The sequence below is a fragment of the Lygodium microphyllum genome, chromosome 18, assembly GCF_053477565.2.
Source record: "Lygodium microphyllum isolate KBCC chromosome 18, Lygodium_microphyllum_v1.1.10, whole genome shotgun sequence".
In the NCBI taxonomy this organism is placed as follows: domain Eukaryota; kingdom Viridiplantae; phylum Streptophyta; class Polypodiopsida; order Schizaeales; family Lygodiaceae; genus Lygodium; species Lygodium microphyllum.
Genome location: NC_141152.1, coordinates 72,208,574 through 72,231,689, shown reverse-complemented (window position 1 = coordinate 72,231,689; position 23,116 = coordinate 72,208,574). Strand labels below are relative to the sequence as shown.

The following is a 23,116-nucleotide window of genomic DNA, read 5'->3' as shown; positions in this document are numbered from 1 at the left end:
TTCTGCCAGTCCTTCACTTTCGGGAGGTAGTGGAGTAGCCACCGGCTTGACCTTCTTGTCAACTGTCTTATACTTTTTGTCTACTCTTACCTCATCCTTGTTTGGCTATCCAAAAGGTTCTTGATCTGCAAAATCTTGAATTATGTCATAAATATCCAATGTTTGCATACCTGTATGGATTGATTTCGAGCTTGATTTTTTGTATGAACAGTACATGTATTTCAACCAATGTATAATTATAAATCAGCCCATGAAATAGCCCTGAAATTTCTTCATTTTCAGCCAAAACATCAATTTGCTTTAGCTCTTGTTCCACATGACATAAATGCTTTCTTTCAGCCCTATTCATGCTGAAAACTGTTTATAACAGCCCATACTGTTGGCTTTAAAAATCTGCAAGTCAGCTTTTGGCATAGCCCCCTTTACATGTGGAGGCAATTTTTTATGACATGAAGCACCGCCATAGCATCCACTTACAGCAGTGCTACCCGAAAACCCTTAAATTCTTGGGCATTAGGAGGTACATGATGATCTCTCAATTGATCTCTATTCCGGTGATGATTTACACATACAATAAAAAATTGGACAGCTTTGCCATTATCCTTCTTATCCAAGCATATGATGAACCATCATCAAGGGCCTTTGTCTCCAAACGAGACTCAGAAATAAAAGGTTGACCAAGAATGATAGGATAAGGGCATCTTTTATAGTACCAATAGTAACTTGTACATAAGGGCATGCCGCATAGAGATCACCAGAGGAGTTATTGGTTGCTTTCATGCGCCATCCTGGGTCCACATCTATGGGCCATCCGCCATTCTCGTAGAGACTTCTTGACATGACGTTGATTTTCGAGCCATGGTCTATAAGGGCAATGCATGGAGTCTCTCTTTCTCCAATCTTGACAACGGTTTCGGTGGTCGCCCTTGCCCAATGGGTATGGGAGTAGTGACTACTAGGAATAAAATGAGCATCATTCTCTTCTTGCATGCTGTGAAGACGAGCTTTTTTCTTATGCATGGGCTACTCTTTGGATTGAGAAGACCCCACCATAACATTCTCTGCAATAGCTTCTTCAATTTCTGCTTCATAGATGTCTTCATCTTTGGCTTCTATGGATGCAATCAATTCTTTGATTGCCTCCAATCGAATCCCTTGAGTTTTCAGCTTCTCTTCATCCTGTAAATACAGATGAAGTGCTTGCAAAAAAGTATGCACAGATTCTTTAGTTTCCTTACCAACATATTGTCTTTTCCGTTTAATTACATCAATTATTACATCATGAAATCCTCGGTTTGCAATTCTGAGAATTTCACCTAATGTAAATTCAATTCTGCTTTCAATAATTCTTTCTTCTAGGATCCGCTTGAGATTCGTCGCAGTCTCTATGTCAGACTCTAGCTTGTAGCCAGGATGTTTGTCTTTTCTCTTTCCTTCCGTCTTCTTTGCTTGTGGGGCATTTCCCATATCAAGCTCTAGAAGTGGTGGATTTTCAGCAGCCTTTTGCTGATCCAGTTTACTTCTTATCACACGTTTAGTTGGCCTCGAAGAGGAGGGACCGGCAAAATCTTCATATCTTCTTCTCTTTTCTTCTATCATAGCTTCATGATTATTAATTTTAGCCAACCGAGCGAAAGCTGAAAATGAATCAACTAGCTCAGTCCATCCGGTTCTTCCTCGGATGCATTGACTGGTAGTAGTTAAATCATATTTGGTTGCTTTGCCTTGCTCCATGCGATCTAAGGCCTGCATCCACACTTTAGATTTTGCATCAGTTTTACATGCTTTAACAATTTCATTAGTTGGCTCAATTTGCAGCCCATAGGTAGCTGCATCAATAGCTGCATAGGCTGTTCTTGTTGCCAAATCCTCTAGTCTTTTCTTCATGCCACCGTTACTGAAATTTGGCTCAAGAGGAAGCCCGGTTTTGGTTGTATGAATTTTACCATCCTTCCAAAAGACTAATTTTTGTGCTTCAACTTCACGGAATGCACTGCACTCCCTCTTATCATGTTGTAGGCTATCACACCAGATATAACGTCTTTTGAAGCCTTCTCGTATGGGTCTTTGGGCAGTTGTTCGTCTTTCTTCCACTTTCACATCAAGCCTTTCCACCTTGGAATTAATCTCCGTTAGATTAAGATGGAGATTCCACATGCTCTTGATCAGCTCATCCATGACATCCTTCTTTGGAGGTGGAACAACAGTATTTCTTGGTTGCTCGGCCATAGAGACAGGAGGTCGAGATACATGAACAGGCTCCTTCATGGATTTAGTTGGTGCAGAGGTAGATCCCCACCTTAGGCGCATCCGCTCTCTTCGAGCAATCATATTAACTACTTTAGTGACATCACTCTAAGCAGTCTTCAATCTTGTCTCAGAGTCAGGATCTTCAAGCCAATCAGTTAGCTTCTCTTGAAGAAAAGGATCGGCAGCCTTTAGAAACAATTCAATCTTCTGGCTTTCCATACTCTGCTGATCGTCAGGATCTAGTTGAGCAAATTTGCTTTCAAATTCGCGGTGAAGAGCGGTGGTGGTTAGATCCTTATTGGGCCTTTCAACCCATTCAGTGAAGAATTTCTTCGTCATGAGGCCAGAATCTTCAAGAAAAAATTCTTTTCGAGGAGCCTTCTTGAATGCAGACCATCCCGCGTCTTTTTGAAAAAGAGCATGAATCCGGTCTTGGAGGCCATGCATGGCCAAACGGGCAAAGTATTGGCTCCAAGCATGATGAGGAACTCCAAAGAAGATCATCTTGTCAGTATAGAGGCTGATAAAAGAGGACACATTTTGCCCATTAAATTACTTAAGCTCTTGCCCAACTGCTTCCAAAGCCTTAATGGCAGTGGTATCATTCCGCTCTTCATCTTGTCTCTGCTGTTGTTGCAGTTGCAACTGCTGCTGAAATTGTAATTGTTGTTGTTGGCTTTCTTGCATCAGATGAACCAACTGCCGCAAGGCATCTCCTCCCGAACTTGATGATTCTCCCATTGCACTTCCTCTTCCGCGGCTGACCTTCACGTCAGGTTCACCACTGTCGTCGTGTTGGGGGTTGAAGGTCTTCCACCGGGGTTTAGAGCAGAAGAGAAGTGTGGGATTCAAGGTTAGGAGAAGGAGAAAAGATTGGGGTTTAATAAGATTTGGGTTTTTGAGATGACTTAGTTGAAGAAGAAGATCTCAAGCTTTTTCTTTTATTTAGCATACATGAATGGAATAAAAGACTTTGTTTTGATCACATCAAATGCATATGCGGTGTCGTGTAGTTCATGCAAAAGCTGCTGAACACGGGGTTCAAGATGCTGCAAGGAAAGAGGCTAACAAGAAGAACTCAAATTTTTGATGCCAAAGATCACTATATTGCTTGTCAAATGAATTACAACAAAGATACTGTCAACAAACAAATTTTGTTCAAGTCCTTTTTATCTCAGCATATAGCTTTTTGGACAAGGATTTTGTAGCTTCATTAGTTCATAAAGTGTCAAAGTATCCTGAGCAAGCCCATGTTCATTATATGCTGTCATGAACAGTTTTGATACAACACCCTGCTGGTATCTCAACAAGTGAGCCACACCTTGGTAACCAAAGATTTGCCAATTGGAGAAACCTTGTCAAAACTTTTCTGAATAATCAATGTATGAAAGCTTTACCCTTCTTCTTTATTTCTGCATCCCTGTCTCCACTCTTCTTTAGGTGTTAATAGAGATTAGGATGATCTGTAAGCAAGCTGGGCAGAATGTTTCTCCTTCTACAAGCTTTGGTACATCCTCATCATCAACTGCAGCAACATCTTCAAAATTATAGTCGAGCATCTTCAGCATTTAACTCCCTTCAAAGAATCTGTGAAGTAAAGGAACGTAGGATCTGTGGCTCCTTCCTTGTAGTATGCAAAGACCAAAGAAGCATCATCCTTCATGCTCTCATCCACAAAGTATTGTAAGTCGTTTAACTTAGACACGAGTCACTTCACTGCAGGCTCAATGTTCTTCTTGAACTTATCTTGTCACTCAGCTTCCCGCCGCTCTTTCAAATGGCCAACATACCCTATATGTCAATGGTAAAACTTGTTGGTGAACTTCCTCCCAGTGAAGGCTACATCCTGAGCATTCAGCACTACACAAATGTCTCCTCTCTTTGTCAATAGTAGCATGCTACATTCCCAGGATGGCTCTATTAACTTCGCAAAGCTCTTAGAACATGCTGCTAGTTGAGCGACTCTACGGCATACTTCATGATGTTGTTGGCTTCTTTACTGGCATTAGTCCAGCTTGTGTGCCTCAATTGCACATGTTGCTGCATACATAGAGCAGGAAGAAAGCATGCAGGCAGTAGGGCTTATCTTTACATTGCTCAAAATGATTTGTACAGCTGGTCTGCAACAATCTCCATGCGGCGCATACACACCATGTTAGTGAAGAATCCGAGTAGCTCTTTAGCGAAGGTGTCCACGATTTGCGGAGACGGGTCAATCTTGTGGGCCTTGAAGGGGATTGCGATCTCGACATTGAAGAGGGTGCAATCAACAGAGAGGTGCCTGCACGAGAGGCTTTAGACTGACGGACCAGAAAGAATCGTTCCGATGGAGAATTGAAGATGAATGCGTTTCTTGTCCGCTAAACATGCCATAAAACCTAGCAATGGAACAAACGAGATACACAGTATATGCCCTTGCTCCCTTTGTCCCCTAGCACTGGCGGCAGATTCCAGAAGAGAGATAGAGTCCCCAAAGTGATGGCGTCACACTGATTAAGATTCCCCCCCTTTCCGGCTGATTCCTTCGATTCCCTCTTTAATTGCCTGGTAAAGATCGAAAAAGCTCCTTTTTGACAAGAATAGGCTAATCCAACACCAGTAGTGATACTCCAGCCAACACCAGTAGTGATACTCCAGCCAAGCAAAAAGCTTGCCAAAAAGTTATCCTGAAGACTGCCAATAAGCACAACTGGCTTTAGAGAGTCGTACATTCCGAAGTATAGACCACAGTATACAATGATTCCAATGCAAGAAATGTTGAATCCACGGTAAAGCCCCAGAAGACCATCAGACTTCAGAGTCTTCTTGTAGACATCCAAGAGTCCATTGAACTGACGTTCCCCTCCTTTCTTTGCAGCCTTGGCATCATTGGCAATGCGAGTCCTAGCATAATCAAGGGAATACATAAAAAAGGAGGGAAGAAGCACCGGCCGCTCCATCGGAAGCTAGGTTACTAGCAAAACCAAGCCCAATAGCCATCCTTCTCCTTCTTAAAGTTAAAGAGCTTCTTAAAGTAGTCCTTAAACGCAAAGTTGAGAGCCTGGGTAGGGAAGTATCTAATAACATTAGCAGTGTTTCCACGCCACAAGGATATAAAACCTTCCTCCTGGATGGTTCTTAAAAAAAACAGTTCGCAATCCCCTTGTAAGGTTCCTGAAGCCTTCATGCCTTGATCATCTCATCTTGATTTTGGATAAGAAGCTTGACACGTTCTATGGGGGCAACTACAGTCTTTGAGACAGCTGTAGAGACTCCTCCCATCAAAAAGTCTACGGCAAAGACATATGGACCTTCTTCTCCATGGCATGTAGTGCTAATGTATCTTCTTCAAAAATGCTTTGTCCCGCATATTACGTTGGCCTTGTTCACGTGCAACCTTTATCTTCATAGCTTAAATGTCGGCTTCTACAAAGCTTCCTTTGATTCCACGGTTTCCTGCACTTTTCTTGGAATTCATCATTGAAATTGATAGCATAATAATATTCTTTGGCATCAGTTTTTCATATTTTTCTGACACACACACAACATGCACACAAATAGAAACACACACAAACACAAACACACAAGTGGAGTATGTACATTGGATGGGGGTACTGAAAAGGACGGACAGATAATGCAGCAATCAAACACAATGAAACACATGCGAAAAGATAACACAGATGCACAACAAAAATGGAGGTGTTTACGGCTCGGATGCGCAGCAGCACGACAGTGGATGATAGGGATAATCTCACATTTAATCCAAATGCATATTCCAAATGCAAGCTCAAACGGTTTCTATTTCATGAACATGAATGGATAACAACTCCAAGATACAAGTATTTTGATGGTAGACTCAATTACATCCAAGATATAGATTAAAAACTAATGAATTGCATTGACAAAGCATAAATTTACTTCAGTCCTAATTTAAAACAATAATTTCCAGCCCATAATCAAGCTCCAAAAGTGCACATAATCCCAAGAATAAGCTCCTCTAATCATTCACAAATGAAGCCTTGATGTTAAGAGGTCAATTCCTTCTCTTACAACCACATAGATCACTTATTTACTCATCAAAATGGACAAGAACAATGGGCTGCCCTGTTTATGACTGGTTTTTTCAATCCAAAACAACCCATATACCTTCAAAATCCTCCCCTTTGCTTGCCCCCAAAGTCACTCAAGTACTTGGGTACAAGACGGCGGGCTTCATTGGACCATGAATATGGTAAAAGAATGAAAGAAGACGTACATAAGAGCAGGCTGAATACTTTTTCTCAAGTTTCTCCCTTTTATGGACTGTCATACAACTCATTTTCGTCATACCAAATGGACAGGCAAGCAGAGCTCTCACCTTCCTTGTTTGTATCACCTTCTCCAGCTTCAGTTTGCCTTGAGTTTGCATGCTTTGGAGCATGCACCATAGCCCACATCTCATCCTCCATCTGCCACATGTATGCAGGCCCATTTTTTTGTGCCGAAAAATGCGGGCTACATCCTCTTCAGCTCCCACTCTTCAGTTTGACCATTTAGGTCACTTATAGGTCATATAAGTCCATTATTCTAGGTCCCATACAACCTAGTGGACTTTTGGCACTTCTTTTGATTTCTAAGCAAATTTTCCTCTTGAACCAATGTGACTTAGCCTGCAGACTGTCAATTACCTCCAGTTGATCAAGTTGTGGGTTCCCATAGACTTAATTTTTGTCAATATACATGATATAACTGAAAATTGTATGACAATTACAAAATAACTTATGAAATTAAGTGATATCTAAGACGGATGTTGGGTAACAATGAATGAATTATGTATGAAAGTTTCTCATATGAATCCTAATGAAGTTCTTCTGCAGACATAAGAACTCTATGTTTTATACCATGAACAGAAAACTCTTTGATACCATGAGAACCTCTGTGCCCCTGATGGGAAGATGATGAAACGTGAAAAGAACACAAATTGAAACGCTTGTCATGGAGACAATCTAGAGAAACTTCTACATGCAATCCATATTCCAAAAGAAACAAGGAAACTTACCCTCTTCTTCACATGCACGGTTGAAGCACCCACTGAGGACTGCACACGCGATGAGGTTTGACTCCTCGTGCACAGAGCCATACAAACAACCTACCAAGCAATCAACGCACATTCGAAAAACCATGTTGCGAATGGGGGTTGGTTGCCGTGTTAGGTTGCTCAAACTACCATTCATACTAGAGACAAAGAACGTATTGAATGTAAAGCAATGTGAAAGAAGCAGATCATACTCAATTTTCAAACAACAAACAGTGTGTATGAAGGTATCAAATTCACTTTCCACCATGCAGCTCACATTGTTAAACAACGAACAAAACCACAATAAAATTTTGCATTTAGTATGCACACCAACCCAATTTCAAACAAGTATAGAGCATTAGTCACGGAAAATTGATTGTATAGGTGAGTTACATCATCGATCAATTCAAGATGTGTGGAATTCCTTCCTGCCTTCTCTATGAAAAGGAGTTACAAACAAGCTTTTTGCAAAGCGTAACATAAGCAAAGCAATTAGATGCATGCGTCTACTTCATTGGGTGCACCATCAAAGCATGCATGTACAACATCATTGTTAGATATCATTAAAGCATGGCATCACCATTTATTAAATGTTGGAGTGATATTTCTTCCACAAGACGCAACTAGTATGGATCAAAATGGGGATTGCCATTATGTATCCACATGAGATGCAAACTTCCAAAAGACAAGATACTGAAGCAAAGATTAAGTGAGTGACTATTACCTGAGTAACAATATAAAACTCATGCAAGAATCAAGACATTGCTAGCATATGAGAAAGCCCAAGTGGGCAACACTTGTTCCATGCAGCCTGATGGTTTATGACTTCTCAACAAAGACATGTTCGAATGTAAAGGTGCTCAATATCCTACGCATACCTCTATACAATCCAAAAAAGGAACTTATTTGCTAAATTCAAATCTTGTTCATGTGTGCTCTCTTCAAACTTTTAAACAAACCCCTGTTTCTAAGTGAGATGCATGAAGGTGTAGTTGATCATATTACACATAATTGGTTGTCCAAACTAAAAATGCACAATATCATTTACAAAATGTCAAGCCAATCTAGAGTTTCATAAGATGTTGTCAATATGCTTTGATGGTTTTAGTGATACATTTTTACTTTTGTGCATCATAAATCACTAAACAAAGATACAAAGAGATCTTAGCTTTATTGTTGCTTGCCAAGATACTTGATTCTATGAGATATTCCATGCCTTGAAAACAATTGAAAGTATCCATTTTGATTTGTCTAAATAGGATGACCACCTAAGTCCACATGGTTTTCTTATGATTACCAATGCATTGTCATGATACGTATGCATCTAAAATTACACATGCATAGCTTGATGCCTTATGCATGATGAAATTGGTATGCATTCCATGCCTTGAAAACAATTGAAAGTATCCATTTTGATTGGTCTAAATAGGATGACCAACTAAGTCCACATGGTTTTCTTATGATTACCAATGCCTTGCCATGATACATATGCATCTAAAATTACACATGCATAGCCTGATGCCTTATGCGTGATGAAAATGGTATGCATATACGAAGTTTAACATTCTTGCATATCGTGTGTATGAATTTCATCGTACGGATGCTCTTATGCATATTATGCTTTTTATCGTATGGATACTCGTACCAATTACATACCAGGTAATTTCTACAACATATCGGATAATTATATATAAGATAATTTTTGCAATATATATTACCAATTACATATTGGATAATTTAACCCTAAACCAATTACATATCAAATAATGTCATCATACAGATGCCCGTACCAATTACATATTAGATATTATGCCTTTCTTCATACCAATTACATATCAGATAATTTATATAATAATATTAGGGGGAGCCAAACTATGAATAGCCACAATCATCGAGACATTGACGGGCCTCAACACTAACATTCACAGGTTGCGAATAGACTGCGTCATTACATGCATGGACCACAAAAAAAATAATGGGCTACATCATTACATCCATGGGCTTCTCTTAATAGTCTTGATTAATACGTGCATTGCAATTAAGACATGCATGGGCATTGATGCAATTGACACCTTCAAAGCGATCATCAAGGAACAATCATCTCGGTAATTTATGCATTGTTTTGAGATACCTTCGATGTGCTTGGGGATGGCCTTTGAGGGATTGCCTTCCATGTTGCAGCTCTTCTCTCTCCACTACTAAGATTGCGTTGTTGAGGCTGCACGATCACTCGTCAATGCTCGACGATCCCCTCTATCTCCTCGTTCTCTCTCTCCTCCTTTGCCTTCTTCCTTCACGTTGACCCCATCTTTTTACATGTGGGTGTAGTGATGGTGATGGCGATGACGATGACTAGAAGGAGTTAGATGGCTAGAGATTGAGATTGTGGTGATGGCACAGGCAGCATTTAGACGGCTAGAGGTTGTGGCGATGGCGATGGCACATGCAATTAAAAAAAAGATGCAACAAATGGGCCAACAGGGTGGGGAGACATGAATATTCGCTTGCATAGTGTTGAGGCCCGCTCAATGAAAGGGTGATGATTGCCCATCAAGGCCCAGCCTCAGCCTGCTAGCCCTTGCATTGATGACGGCCTGCCTAGTGGTACTTTGTACTACTCACAAACACCCCTTTTCTAGTGAAGTTGACTGCCAATTTTAGTGAGGGTTTACTTTTGTGGCATGATTTACTTTTGTGCCAAAAGCACCGGTCCAAATCCTCCATGCGGTCCCTGACCCCCCTCAACCGTCGATCCCAACTCCCCCCACCCCGTGGCACATAGTGCTGAGGCCAACCATTGTACCTCGCAATCATGAGCCATCAAATCAACATGTCCTCTACCTCGAGGTCACCGTCTATCACCAGCCATTGTACCTCGCAATCATGCAAACAAGCCATCAAATCAACATGTCCTCTACCTTGGGCCACCCTCATCAACATAAGTTACTCGGAAAGGCTATCCCCTGAATCCCATCGTCATCTTCATCTTTTACTCCTTGTCATGACCATAGTCGACGTTCAACAAGCTGCCGCCACATGTCTTCTCAAACTTCTCTCCCTCATGGACACCGTCGGCTCTATCAGCGAATAGATCCTCTCGCCACCTTCATTAGAATAGTGGGTCAAAAGGTATATAACCCTTAAAGGGTTAAGTCTAAATAACCCTTAAGGGTTAAGCCTTTAGGCTATTAGTTTTTTTATCAAAGAGACTCCCGAAAAATGAGAGAGAGAGAGAGAGAGAGAGAGAGAGAGAGAGAGAGAGAGAGAGAGAGAGAGAGAGAGAGAGAGAGAGAGAGAGAGAGAGAGAGAGAGAGAGAGAGAAGAGGAAGGGAGGCTGATAGAGATAGAGAGGGGGACTGGGAAAGGATAGAGACAAAGAGAGGGAGAGGGATTGAATGAGATAGAGGGAGAAATGTTGAGAGATCAAAATAAAGGGATGATGGCACAGGGCTCTCAACATCCAAGGAGGTCCCTCATCTTCTGAAGCTCTCCTCCCTATGAAGACCCTTGCATTGTTTGAGGACCTACTCTCAAACCATGAAGCCTCTCTTAGTAATTTGAAGACCTACCTCCCCATTTGAGGAGAGGATCTAGTGCGGAAAAGCAATGGTTCAAGGCTCCAATACCACAAAAAATCGTGAGGAGACTAGATGCATGGAAAATTGTAGTGGTTGTGAACAAGATGTGCTATAAGCATCCAGAGTTTGCAAAGCAAAAACGGCCCTAAAGCATAGAAGTACCAGAGCTAGTCAAGAGATTGCATGCGCCTATTGCATCACTCTAAAACAAAACTAGGTTCCTTTTGCAATTATTTTGTTATGATTAAATTAAATAGTCACCATTGAATTAAGTTAACATAGAGGATATGCAATTACTGGCTCCGCCAAAACCCCCCCCCCCCCCCCCCCCCCCCCCCCCCAAGTTAGGACACCTTGTGGTACACCATGACTCAATGCCTAGTAAAATTCTTTTATATTCCCATATGTAGCCTACACATCTCTCTTACCAGCCTATAAGCTCTTATGAAACTCTCTCATAACTTATAATTACGTAGCCTTATCATCGACTAGTCCCAAGGGTAACCCACCTCTCTTTTTAGGATGCTTACATAACAACCTATCTCTCAAAAAATATCCATAGGCCTTCCACCTTATCTTCTTGAACTCTACATCTAACCATTCAACAATTTAGTTAGTGTACTCAAACACCCCAAAGAGGCATCCATAAGGAATTACTTCTCTGTGGTGATGGGTTCGGATCTAGGTGGTAGCACTTTAATCCATAAAGATAGCTGAATCTATGGAGGTGGATTAAGGTAGCAAGCACCAAGAAAGTAAGATAAATATTGGATAAGAATTTAATGAATACTTTTTTTCTTTTTCCTACCTTAGACACCAATTCATGATGCTTAACTACACGATGGATGTTATAGTTACAAAGAGTTATATTGAGAGTACTAAATGATCCATGCTTTTGTGAATCTTCTTAATTATCCCCTTGAGTATTCTTAACCATTGAGTCAATGATTTCTTACTACAGATCCTCTAGCATTAGCTTTTTCCCATTGCTTGTTATTTTTAGGCGATGTCTAGAGGACTAGTAGTCACTAGAATGGCTACAACTTTTTTAACTACATGATGGATGTTATAGTTACAGGGAGTTATATTGAGAGTACTAAATGATCCATGCTTTTATGAATCTTCTTAATTATCCCCTTGGGTATTCTTACCCATTGAATCCATGATTTGTTACTATAGATCCTCATTACCCTTACCTTTTTCCCATTGTTTGTTATTTTTAGGTGATGTCCAATGGACCAATAGTCATTAGAATGGCTATAACTTTTGACTCTAATTTCCAAACACTAAGATATTTAATTCCAATGGAAGAGTACAATATCCTCCTTAAAATGATCTATTAATTTATTCATTAAAATAAGGAAAAAGTATTTTCTAAGAAAATCAATGTGACTATCTAGAATAATCCTACATCTTGTGGGAATCCTATTTTAGTGTAAAAATACAATGTATGCCTTGTTTAAGACTTGTAAACCCTACAGAACTCTAAGACCTATAGGTACTATGTAGTATACTATGGGATTTGTATTCCACCTATGAGAGCTTGAAAATACCTTAGTGTACCTATATATGACTTGCAAATGCCCTATAAATCCCTATAACACATGTAACTTCTTATCTAATATATGCAATGACTTGTGAATCCCTATAAAAGTGCCTTTTTCTTCAACAAATTCATTGTCTTAAATCACATATACATGGGTACTTATGTGAGGGATAAAATGGAAGATAGGGCTCTCTACATGGCTCCAAATCACTATGGGGTGTGCAAAGTTTCACGTCAAGCCAGGTTGTGCACCCCTTTAGAGTCCTTTTAGTAGAAGTAAGGAAGGGTCACCTCTCTTTTATCTTACTACCTCGATCAACATCCAACTTTTTCCTTGATGGGTATTTCAACATAGTTGTAGCATTCAAATCTAAAAGACAAGGATGATATACATTCAATAAAAAAGAAGCTTTTAGTCTTTGATAATATGAAAATGGATACTCAAGGGATTAGGGAAAGAAATTATTTAAGAAATGAGTTATTCAGTGAATTTTTAACTTATCACTTTACAAATTCTTGGGATTTATTAAAATAACAAACACAAAAGATCATACATTAAGGAAATAATAGTCATAGAATTTGATTGAAGCACGAATATGGCCAAATGCTACTATATATGACTTTATGGATTCCACAATTTCAAGAATGAATTGCTTTTACTATGGAAGATTGAAAATCAAGGGCATTATTAAAGTAATTGCTCTCTTAGTAAAGGGGATTATGGCTTAAGAAAATGGATTAGAGACATTAAAATAGAAATTTGAAAAAACATCTATTTAATGAGTAGTTGGAAGCTTGAGAGTATGAAATGTAACCAATGCTTTGCTCTCCAATTATAAAGCTTGAATGATAGCTCCCAAGATTCTAATTCTCCTCAACCAAAAGTAACACCCCACTATGGAGGTAGGGGCTAAAATTGGTGTTTCCCCCAAATCTTCTCTTCATGCTCCATTTTGATTATAAAGATGTCTTCAAGGTGTGCAATCTTGATGCTTGCTTCAAGATTCTCAATGTATATATGGGCAATAGAAGCTGTAGATAAAGCCTTTTCCCAAAATTTGAGATCTTAATAAATAGGAGTCACGGTTGCTCTATTATGTTTTAGGTTTTCTCAAGAGAAATACCAAGAAAGAATGAAAATTTTTACCTCAATCTATACAAAGAACCTAAAGGAATCACAATTTAATGATGGAGAAGGGATAGGAATGATGATTATGAGTTGTAGGTGAGATGAATGACACTAGATGCTTTAGATGGACAAGAGCACTTCCTTGGATGGTCAAATCTTGAAGAATGCTAAAGAGCAAGGAGAAAGATGGAGGCTTATGGATGCAAACTCCATGGAAACTTGAAAGAATGAAGGAGAGTAAGCTCTCTTAAAAAAGTAACCACAATTCAAAAACCTTGTCTAACTCTTGTAGACCTTATTTCCCCCAAATACCTCTAAAATTTTCCTCTGAAAGAGTTATAGCTCTACTATTTTGATCTTGAAGCTACCAAACTTGTCCAAGGATCCATTGAATGGCTCTATACATGGTATTTTCTACTTTTAGGATTGCTAATAGTCATTGCTAACCATAAAGCAAAGACTCTACCTATTGTACTTGTAGTGAAATAGATTGTCTAAGAGGAATATGCATAAAATGAATATGAAAGGTACTACAACTAGATCAAAAGCCTTTAGATTTTTGACACCACTTGTCATACAGAGGCTTAATAGGAGAGAAAATATAGAAATAAGAGAGAGTGTGTGATGATTGTTACAAGAGAGACCTTGAGAAGATGAAGGAGATTGATTTGTATTATTCCATGATATTGAAACATGAGTCACACCTTATGTACTTATGCCATCGTGATAACAAGTGCTTATTGAAATATTTCTAATTTTACTCCATTATAGGGTCTAAGGGCAACACCCCTAGTGGGGGGAGGATGGTAATAATACTCATTTTAAATAGCACGATTAATCGAATGATACTTCATACCAACTCAAATCTTTAAAATCATAAGATTTTCCAAAACAAGTCTCTCTCCCTCTCTTTGACTTCATTTTTCCACTTTCAAACCCTAACAATCCATATATCCCAAGAAAGCTCTTAAAGACTAGGTTTTAAACATGCAATATCCAACAATTTTGGAGTTCATTTGTGAGAATTTACAATTCTCCCATTTTTTGAGAGAATATTTTTGTTAAACTCTCTTAGAAGGCCATTCTTTGACCTCAAATTTTCCCTAGTAAGTTAGTGTCTTCTTGTTCTTCTTGGTTTCTTGATTGATCATCTAGAGTGCTTGCCTTGTTTGATGACTAGCAGTTTGAAAATGAGAGATTTTTTAAAATGAATTTGAAATATGTGATTTGTACGATTCAAAGAATACTCTTTTACATCTTTATTTTCATCAATGGATGCTTTGAAAACACTCTCCTAGAAAATACTCTCCTATATCTTTGTTGTCATCAATGGATGCTTTCAAAACACTCTCCTAGAAAATACTCTTCTGTATCTTTGTTGTCATCATCAATGGATGATTTCAAAATACTATTCTTTTATTTCCTTGTGTAATGCCATGTATCTTGAGGTTTATCCTCAAGGCGAAATCTGACCTAATATTTCTTATACCTTTCAGTAGAAATCAAACCATTCTCTCAAGTCTTAGTTCATTACATTATTTTTGTGATGAGTATATATATGGCCATATAATACCTTCCAATAGGCAATACATAATTTTAGATATAATGGAATTTAAGATTTTACTAGAGGATAAATTTTATCTTTTAGCAACGAGTCCTCTCAAATTTGTAAATCTAGCCATATGGTCGAATCTTTTTTTACAATATAAGGAGTACTTGTTATACTTAATCATGGAATGCAAGATTTCACCATGTGGTAACCTCTTTGCTCTTCTTAATCTATCGATTGGCCAAAAGAAGGACTATTTGTATTAGGCATAATATGTTATTGTATTATGATATTTCTTTGTATAGTCAAATCCTTTTTTGTGATGTTGGCAATGTATATATACTAAGTCTGTTGGAATATTAAATTTTTCCATGTGGTCAAATTCTTTCTTATGTTGTCAATTCTATCTTCCAACAATCTATTTTTCTCAATTCATTCACTTTGGCATGAGGTTCAAAACATGATCTCAACTTTGAGAGGGTATTACTGTAACTCCATATCTTGATAAAATAAATCTTCTTTCTATAGATGCTTTATCATTTGGCTAAATCTCAAGAAGAATACTCTTTTGTAAGCTTATGGTATATATCATAGCAGCTTGTCCATATGGAAAAATATTCTAAGAAGGATATCTAATATACTATTTATAAGAGAGTAGAAAATTTTCTACTTGTGACTACTTTCTACCAGAGTAGGAAGTTTTGCCATGCAGCCAAATCTTACAACAAATGAATCATTTTGTTTCGATAATCCATTTCTTTCATCCCACTATCTATCAAGATTTAGCCATATAGTCAAATCTAATATCATAATATACTGTTGAGATGGCCTTCGTTCCTTTGTTACCCTAAAATTTCCTCCAATTGATGCCAATCATTGCTATTCCTTCCTAGAGTCCTACAAGAAACATACATGCTTGGTATATGGTTGTAGGTTTTGCTTATCATGAGGTCTTGTTCTTGCCCCTCATTGCTTCGCCTGTGCCCATGGTAACAATCTGTTATCAATTGAGAATATCCTTGCCCTTCTTTAGCAGGAGACATCTACTCCATTGGCACTAAACAAGGTAATCACTAGTTTAGGGGTATCAATGGCACACATTTTCTCTTCCCTATGGAAATAGTTATGCCAATTCTTACAAGATCAATTTATGTCTAATAAGCAAGCGCTCAAATGCTTGTCCAAAGAACTATTTACCACTTTAAATTGTTATGATTGCCAAGGGAGCTAAGCTTAATTGGGCCTCATTCCTATTAACCAAAATGGATTAGCATTTTCAAGGTGGTCAAAGGGGTGAGCTTAGCATTGTCTCATATGGAACTTTCCTACAAAAAGTGATTAGACTTGCACCTCCCCTAGGTGGTGTTTCTATGCTTGATCCTGCCCCTCTTCCCTAGCAGTCTCCCCCTTCAGTTCCCTCTCCTCTTCCAATGCAAAACAATTGAGATTTTGATGATAAGTCCTTCCTATCCTACTTCTATACCTTTCCTTATAGTACAAATTCCTGTACCTATTGTGTTTGGTAGTTCTCTTCCCTCATTCCTTTCCTCCACAAATTTATTTGCAACACAAAGGGAAGGTTAATTGGATTCCCAAATTCCCTCTTCCCTACAAATGATGATATCTAGACCCATGATCTCAGAGCTCATGTCTAACATCTAAGGTATAATGGAAACACCGATTACTTCCTATCTCTAGTCTATATATACATGTGTCTATAACTATGTGTAGGACAAGGTGGATTCCTTAACCACCCAATTGAGTAAGGCATTAGAAGATGTGGCTTTAGAGAGATCTAATCTAAGTAACATACATGAAAAAAGGCAAGAAGCTACTACCCTAATGGATTCTCAGAAAGCATGACTATTAAAGAGCCGGAAGCTAAAGTTGCAACCTTAGAAGAGGATAAGGTGTCAATTACCAAAGAAAAGGATGCTGCTTTAGCATACATGATTACTTGAGCCACAAAGCTTGGTGTATGTGAGGGTAAATTAAAGCATTCTCATGAGACAGTGGAATCCCAAAAGTATACTATTGATGAGTTACAGTCTAAAATTCCCCCATTAGCTCATGTTATTTCTTCTATTGTGCCTTCTAAGGAGGAGCTGGAGCATTTACAACAAGTGAAGTTGTGTGATGCCTTCTCTACTAAGGTCGAGCACCTACAACATCATATGAATTGTGTTCTAGAGGATTTCACTCACTATAGTGATCTTACTTTCCCTCTGCCCTCTTTTTGGCTCAAGTACCATCAACAAAAATTCATCTTGTACATCTATTTGAGTAATGTGGATCTAGAGTCTCTAGAGGGTGGATGGCATAACCCTTGGTCAAGTGATTTGCTAAATTCAAAGTCTTTGATAGAGCAATGGATGACATGCTTGATCATGAAATAAGATTGCTCTCTTTTATGTACATTTGAGGGGACTTATAAATACCAAATGAGGAAGATCTAAACCTTTATGTGGGGAATGTGATTTAGTGTTGAGGCATCCTCCTTTGGATGATGCTATCATGGAGCCACACCATCGACAGAGTACTTTCTATAAGTTCGATGTCCAACAGTTATGTGCCAAAGTGTTGAAATACATTACTGATAATGCCTTGTTCAAAAATGAGTTTTTCTATATTTTTAAATTTCGTTGCTCAATTTATCCACATGATCCTACAAAAATTATTTCCCATTCATTAATTGCCCAGTATCACCTTCCTTAATTGCCTATCACCTTCTTTCTTACATTTGCCTTCTTATTGCTAAGCTTGATTCTATTCCCATCTTATCTTTCACCCTTGCCCTATCTTCTCATATTTTTGTTTTTACCACCTATCCCTTCATTGCCGACCGCACAAGTTTTCCTACTCCTATAGGTCCTTCCCCTATTATTCCACCTATTCTATCAACTTTTTCTTCAAGGTCACTTCAATCATTTTTCTTGTCCTTCTCTCCATTTCCAACATTCTTATCCCTTCACCTCCCTTCCTTTTATGACCTATCATATCCACCTCTTCAATGTTCCACTCTTATTTTCATTCCTCACTTAGCCAAATATAATAACCTTCTGCCTCAATTTGTGATGGATACTCCTGATTTTGACCATGATATACTCAGTCACGTTGGCAGTGGACATTGCATGATTCCTTGACAAGACCAATTTTTAATTGGCCTTTCCTTCAAAGGTCCTGGGTGACTCCTTTAGCTTTTTCAAGTTCTTATATTCAATTTTCTCTTGTGCTTGTTCAATCCTCAGAGAGGATACTTTTGTGTGTCTTGTAGCACACTTTTGTTGGTATTTATCTTTCATGCATCAGTAGTGTCATTTGGACACTCGCAAGACCATACCAAATTTGATATTCAATCCCAATGAGGTTGTAATAATGGCTCAGATGTATGTGTTGACAACTATGCGAGCTCTAAGTTTGGTTACAGGCTAACTATAGTTAGAAGGCATGGTCACTCTAGACCTAGTTGAGTTGTAGTTGACTTAGTGTGTGTGATGAATAATGAAGACAAGAGAATATATTGCTCTCTCTCTCTCTCTCTCTCTCTCTCTCTCAGCTTATGGCCCCTATGTCTCTCTCTCTCTACCTTAACATGGTATCAGAGCTGAAGTAGGATTGATGTATGATCAGAATGGATATTGACCAATCGCTTGAATTAGGCTATATTAGAAGCAGAAGCAGCCTTGATGCATGACCAGTATGAAGCCTGACTGATTGTTTTGGATTAGCCGCTATCAGAAGCAAAAGCAGGACTGATGTAATCTGGAGCATCACTGACGGCTTGACTAGAAAGTATCAAAGGCAGAAGCAGCGCCGATCATGAGTGATCAACTGATCATTCGATTTAGTATATATCGTGCTTGATTTCATTGTGAATCACTTTGCTAAGATACTGCTGGTAAAAGGCAGAAGAGAGCGATTTAAAACGATGCTGTAGCAATGGCTAGTAGCTCCTGCGACATGATCTCACCAGGAAGAGATATAACAGTAAAGAGAGCTGCGTCTCCATTTTCCAGCCTCCATTTCCTACGTGCATTTTGTGTTCAACCTTTTCTTTTTGCAGCGTTCCGTTTTTGATATGCAGAGCTCGGACTTCTACGTGTGGCCATCATTCAGGTCAGGGCTCAAACAGAAATTGAGCTGAAAGAGAAAAAGTTAAGAGTGGAGGATGTTTTGAATGCAACAAAAGCTGCTGTTGAAGAAGGCATTGTTGTTGGTGGTGGATGTAGGCTTCTCCGCCTTGCTGCCAAGGTGGATGTTATTAAAGAAACCCTTGAAAACCATGAGCAACAGGTTGTGCAGATATTGTAAAGAGAGCTTTGAGCTGCCCGCTAAAACTCCTTGCCAAGAATGTAGGGGTCAATGGTAGTGTAATAGTTGAGAAAGTTCTGTCAAATGATAACTTCAAATTTGACTATAATGCTGCCACAGGGAAGTATGAAGATCTCATGGCTTCTGGAACCATTGATCCCGCAAAGGCGGTGAGGTGCTGCCTAGAGCATGCTGGGTCAGTTGCCAAACCTTTCTTGACATCCGATTCAATGGTGGTAGACATTAAAGAGCCTGAAGTTGTTGCACCTGTTGGTAATCCTATGGATAACTTTGGATATGGTTACTAAAATGGGGAATGGGGGATGTGGAAGTTAATTATGGCATGTGTACTGCTAGCAGTGGAAGCTGGGCTTGCTGATCCTTTGATCCTTATTGCTGCAACCTTGATGGTGCAATTTTTTAGAGGAAATTGCTCTTATCTATGCAACACAGAATGAGAAAACCAATATTTATTGTTTGCATAGTAGAAGGATGCTATTGACTGCAGTGTATGTTTAAGCAATCAAGCTTTTGAGATATTTGGACGATGGTGTATTGAAGATGCAGAAATACAACATGCAGTGTGTTCCAACATTAGCAATGTCACCAGATGATGAAATGAACTTAGTTGGCCTATTCGATGAATTTCCTGTTTTGGAATGTATGCTAAATTTGTTGCAAAACAGAGCAAAAATTACTGGTTGTTGTCTTTGGAGCTATCTAAGCTCTAACCTAGACAAGTACAAGTGGTCAGATGTATGTATGCCCATGCACATACTTTAGAATAACGCACGTGTATTGGCTGAGAATGCAATTGTTTATGCAGAGTTTATGCTGCTGAAAATTTCAGGCTGTTTATCAATAATGTTGTAGCATACCTATACGTTCTTTATGCAGAAAATGAAACCTACTTGGCAAGCAACTATACATGGTTGTTATGACATATGTCTGGAGATGTTTGCTGTGTTTGTTAGCTGATAAATCATTGGTTTTTGCAGTCCATTTTCTATTATAAACCTTCTGGACTAAAACTGTCCTGTATATACAGTGGCCAGCAAAACATTGGTCTGTGCAAGGTGTACTTGGTTTGTAGGGAGTCGGGCTCTGTCTATGTTAAGTTTGCATTGAATACATAGAGTTGTATAGATGGCAAATGCTGATAGGACTGATAACATCACTCGAATAGTGGGTGAGAAGTTGGATGACAACAATTTTGCTATCTAGAAATTCTGCATGGAGAACTTTCTCATCAGGAAAGACTATTGGGATCTTGTGACAGGTGATAAAGCTGAACCTAAGCTTCGAGACAAAAATCCAACTCCTGAACAAGAAGGCACACCATGCTTGGCTTGAACGTGCTCAAAGAGTCTAGCACTAGCTCTCATTGTGCATTATAGATGCAATGGTCTTGCAGATAATAAATTGCAAGTCTCCTAAAGATGCTTGGGAAATCTTGATGAGATACTTTAACACGATAGATAGAAACTTTAAAACTATAGCTAAAATAGAACTTTAACACGATAGATAGAAAAGGATGGTCCATTCATAACTATGTGACTAAGATGAAGACTATTGCAGATCAACTAGTGTCCATTGAGACTAAGGTAGATGATGAGGATTAGGTGGTTGTGACTCTGAATGGTCTAGGGTTTGAATATAAGTCTTTTGATATATCAAAATTTTTGTCAGGGTTGAAATGCCTAACTTTAATGAATTGGTCCTTGCTTATCCATGAAGAAGTGAAATTGGGATTGACTATGAGCTTAAGTAGCTCTACTACGACGAGCTTAAGTAGCTCTAAGAACAAAGATGCAGATTTTTACTCTAATTAGTGAGGTTGTGGTCATCATGGCAGAGGTTCTAGCCATGGTAGGAGAACCTAACAACATGTATCCCAGCATGGGTAGAGTTAGTAGGGATTTGCTGGTAGAGCTAGTGGATACTCCCGTGAGAGGGGGAGATCTCAATCTAGGGGCAGAGGATCCTGGCATACTCAGTCTACTCATGAGAATGCAAACAAGGATAAAGATTGCCATTAATGTGACAAGCATAGCCACATTGCAAAAGAGTGTTGAAAGAAGCAGACTGATTGGAAGGGTAGATAGCGGGGTCACTATGCATCATCTAGTCATGTAGAGCCTAAGACTAGTGAGAGACTGTTTGCTATGACTTATGTGTGGAACAAGGACTAGTAGTAAGAAAAGTTTGATGATATCTAGTATATAGATTTTGGTGCCTCAAATCACACGATACCACATGGCGACTGGTTTGATGAGCTGAAAACAAGTGCTAATTGCTATGTATGCAAGCACTAAAGATGATTCTCAGCATGATATAGCACACATGGGGATTCTTTCTTTGGTTATGCCTGATGCTATAAAAAGGAAATTTCATTTTATCTTGCATGTTCCATCGATCACCAAGAATCTGCTATGTATTGGTCAAATGGTTGAGCAAAACTTGCAGGTACTATTTAATAGAGATTGCTGCTTCATCGAGGAGTATGGCAAAGGATGTAAGTTAGATGGTAAAGGCTAGAGACATGGTAGGATATGTCAGGATCTAAAATGGGTTTGACATTGGCTCTATGGCACTAGCTGGGTCTCTACTACACACCCAAACCACCCCTTCGGTCTCGGGGCCAGGCTAAGGGGTATACTACCCTAACATCTAATGTAGAACTTTGCACTTGTATGGATCGTAACCTAATGGATAACCATTTTCATACTTCTCAGATGGAGTCCTTGCTTATATTGGTGTAATACATCTCATAAGCATAGACAAAGGGAGTGCCCCTCGGCTGATTGCTGCGGCCCCACTACGGCTCTCCTACACCTCAGGGATTGGCCCCAAGATGCGTCGTGAACATATAAAACACGTACGACACATAATCTCTCTTTTAATCGATCGATCCAAGAGATAATAGATAGTCCTCTTTGAATACTTTCCTAAAAGAACGAACCACTAATTCTACAACAGCTTAGGGTACCTCATCTCCTCAATGTAAGTCATTGTTCATGAAAACAATTGATGTGTATCCAGGATAATACCATGTGTTGTGCACAATGCAATTGCGTATGGTTTGTATAGTGCTATTTTTTTTTTCTTATTACCAACCAATATTGTGAATGTGCACAAACATTTCTTTTTATGCCTTTATTCTAAACGAGATTGCTGTGTTGCCTAGGACCAGCATCGAGCATGCTCATGCTACTAGACCCTCTTAATTTTAAACCATACGTATCCTATATGCCACGCATTAAAAAAGCATCAGAATTCAGTGTATTATCAGTCCTTAACATTCCCCTCCCCTTACTATTGTCGTGTTGCTACGCGGACAGAGTGTGAAAAACTCGTGCATCATCATTCGGCTTTCTTATTGATCTAGAGAGCCAATGCCATATTAGTCATAAGTGTTAATGTTTGTAGTGTGAATGATTCAAAAATATTAGATTTTGGACAAGTTTAGCTTATTTTTGATATTTTTGATATTATTTCTTGTAAATATCCAAAAGCTATAGAAAACTTCTAGAATAGGATGACATCGAAAAGAAATCAAGTGGCTTTCAGCCATTTTTGGAAAATTTTATGCAAAAAGAAGGATTAACGAAATCGCGCGATGCGTGATTGCAGTTTCCAGGCAGTGAATAGCTCTCCGAACTAGGAGAAGGAGTGATTTGGGGAAATTCTAGCCAAGTGTCATGGTTTTTAACCTCCC

The 23,116-nt window shown here is 39.0% G+C and overlaps 2 pseudogenes; one reads left to right on the top strand and one right to left on the bottom strand.

Moving 5' to 3' along the window:
* Window positions 1–4,628: 4,628 nt before the first annotated feature.
* On the bottom strand, window positions 4,629–5,529 carry LOC148021017 (ADP/ATP translocase, mitochondrial pseudogene; annotated as a pseudogene).
* Window positions 5,530–19,026: 13,497 nt separating this feature from the next.
* LOC148021016 (ruBisCO large subunit-binding protein subunit beta, chloroplastic pseudogene) lies at window positions 19,027–19,706 on the top strand (annotated as a pseudogene).
* The last annotated feature ends 3,410 nt before the right edge of the window (window positions 19,707–23,116 follow it).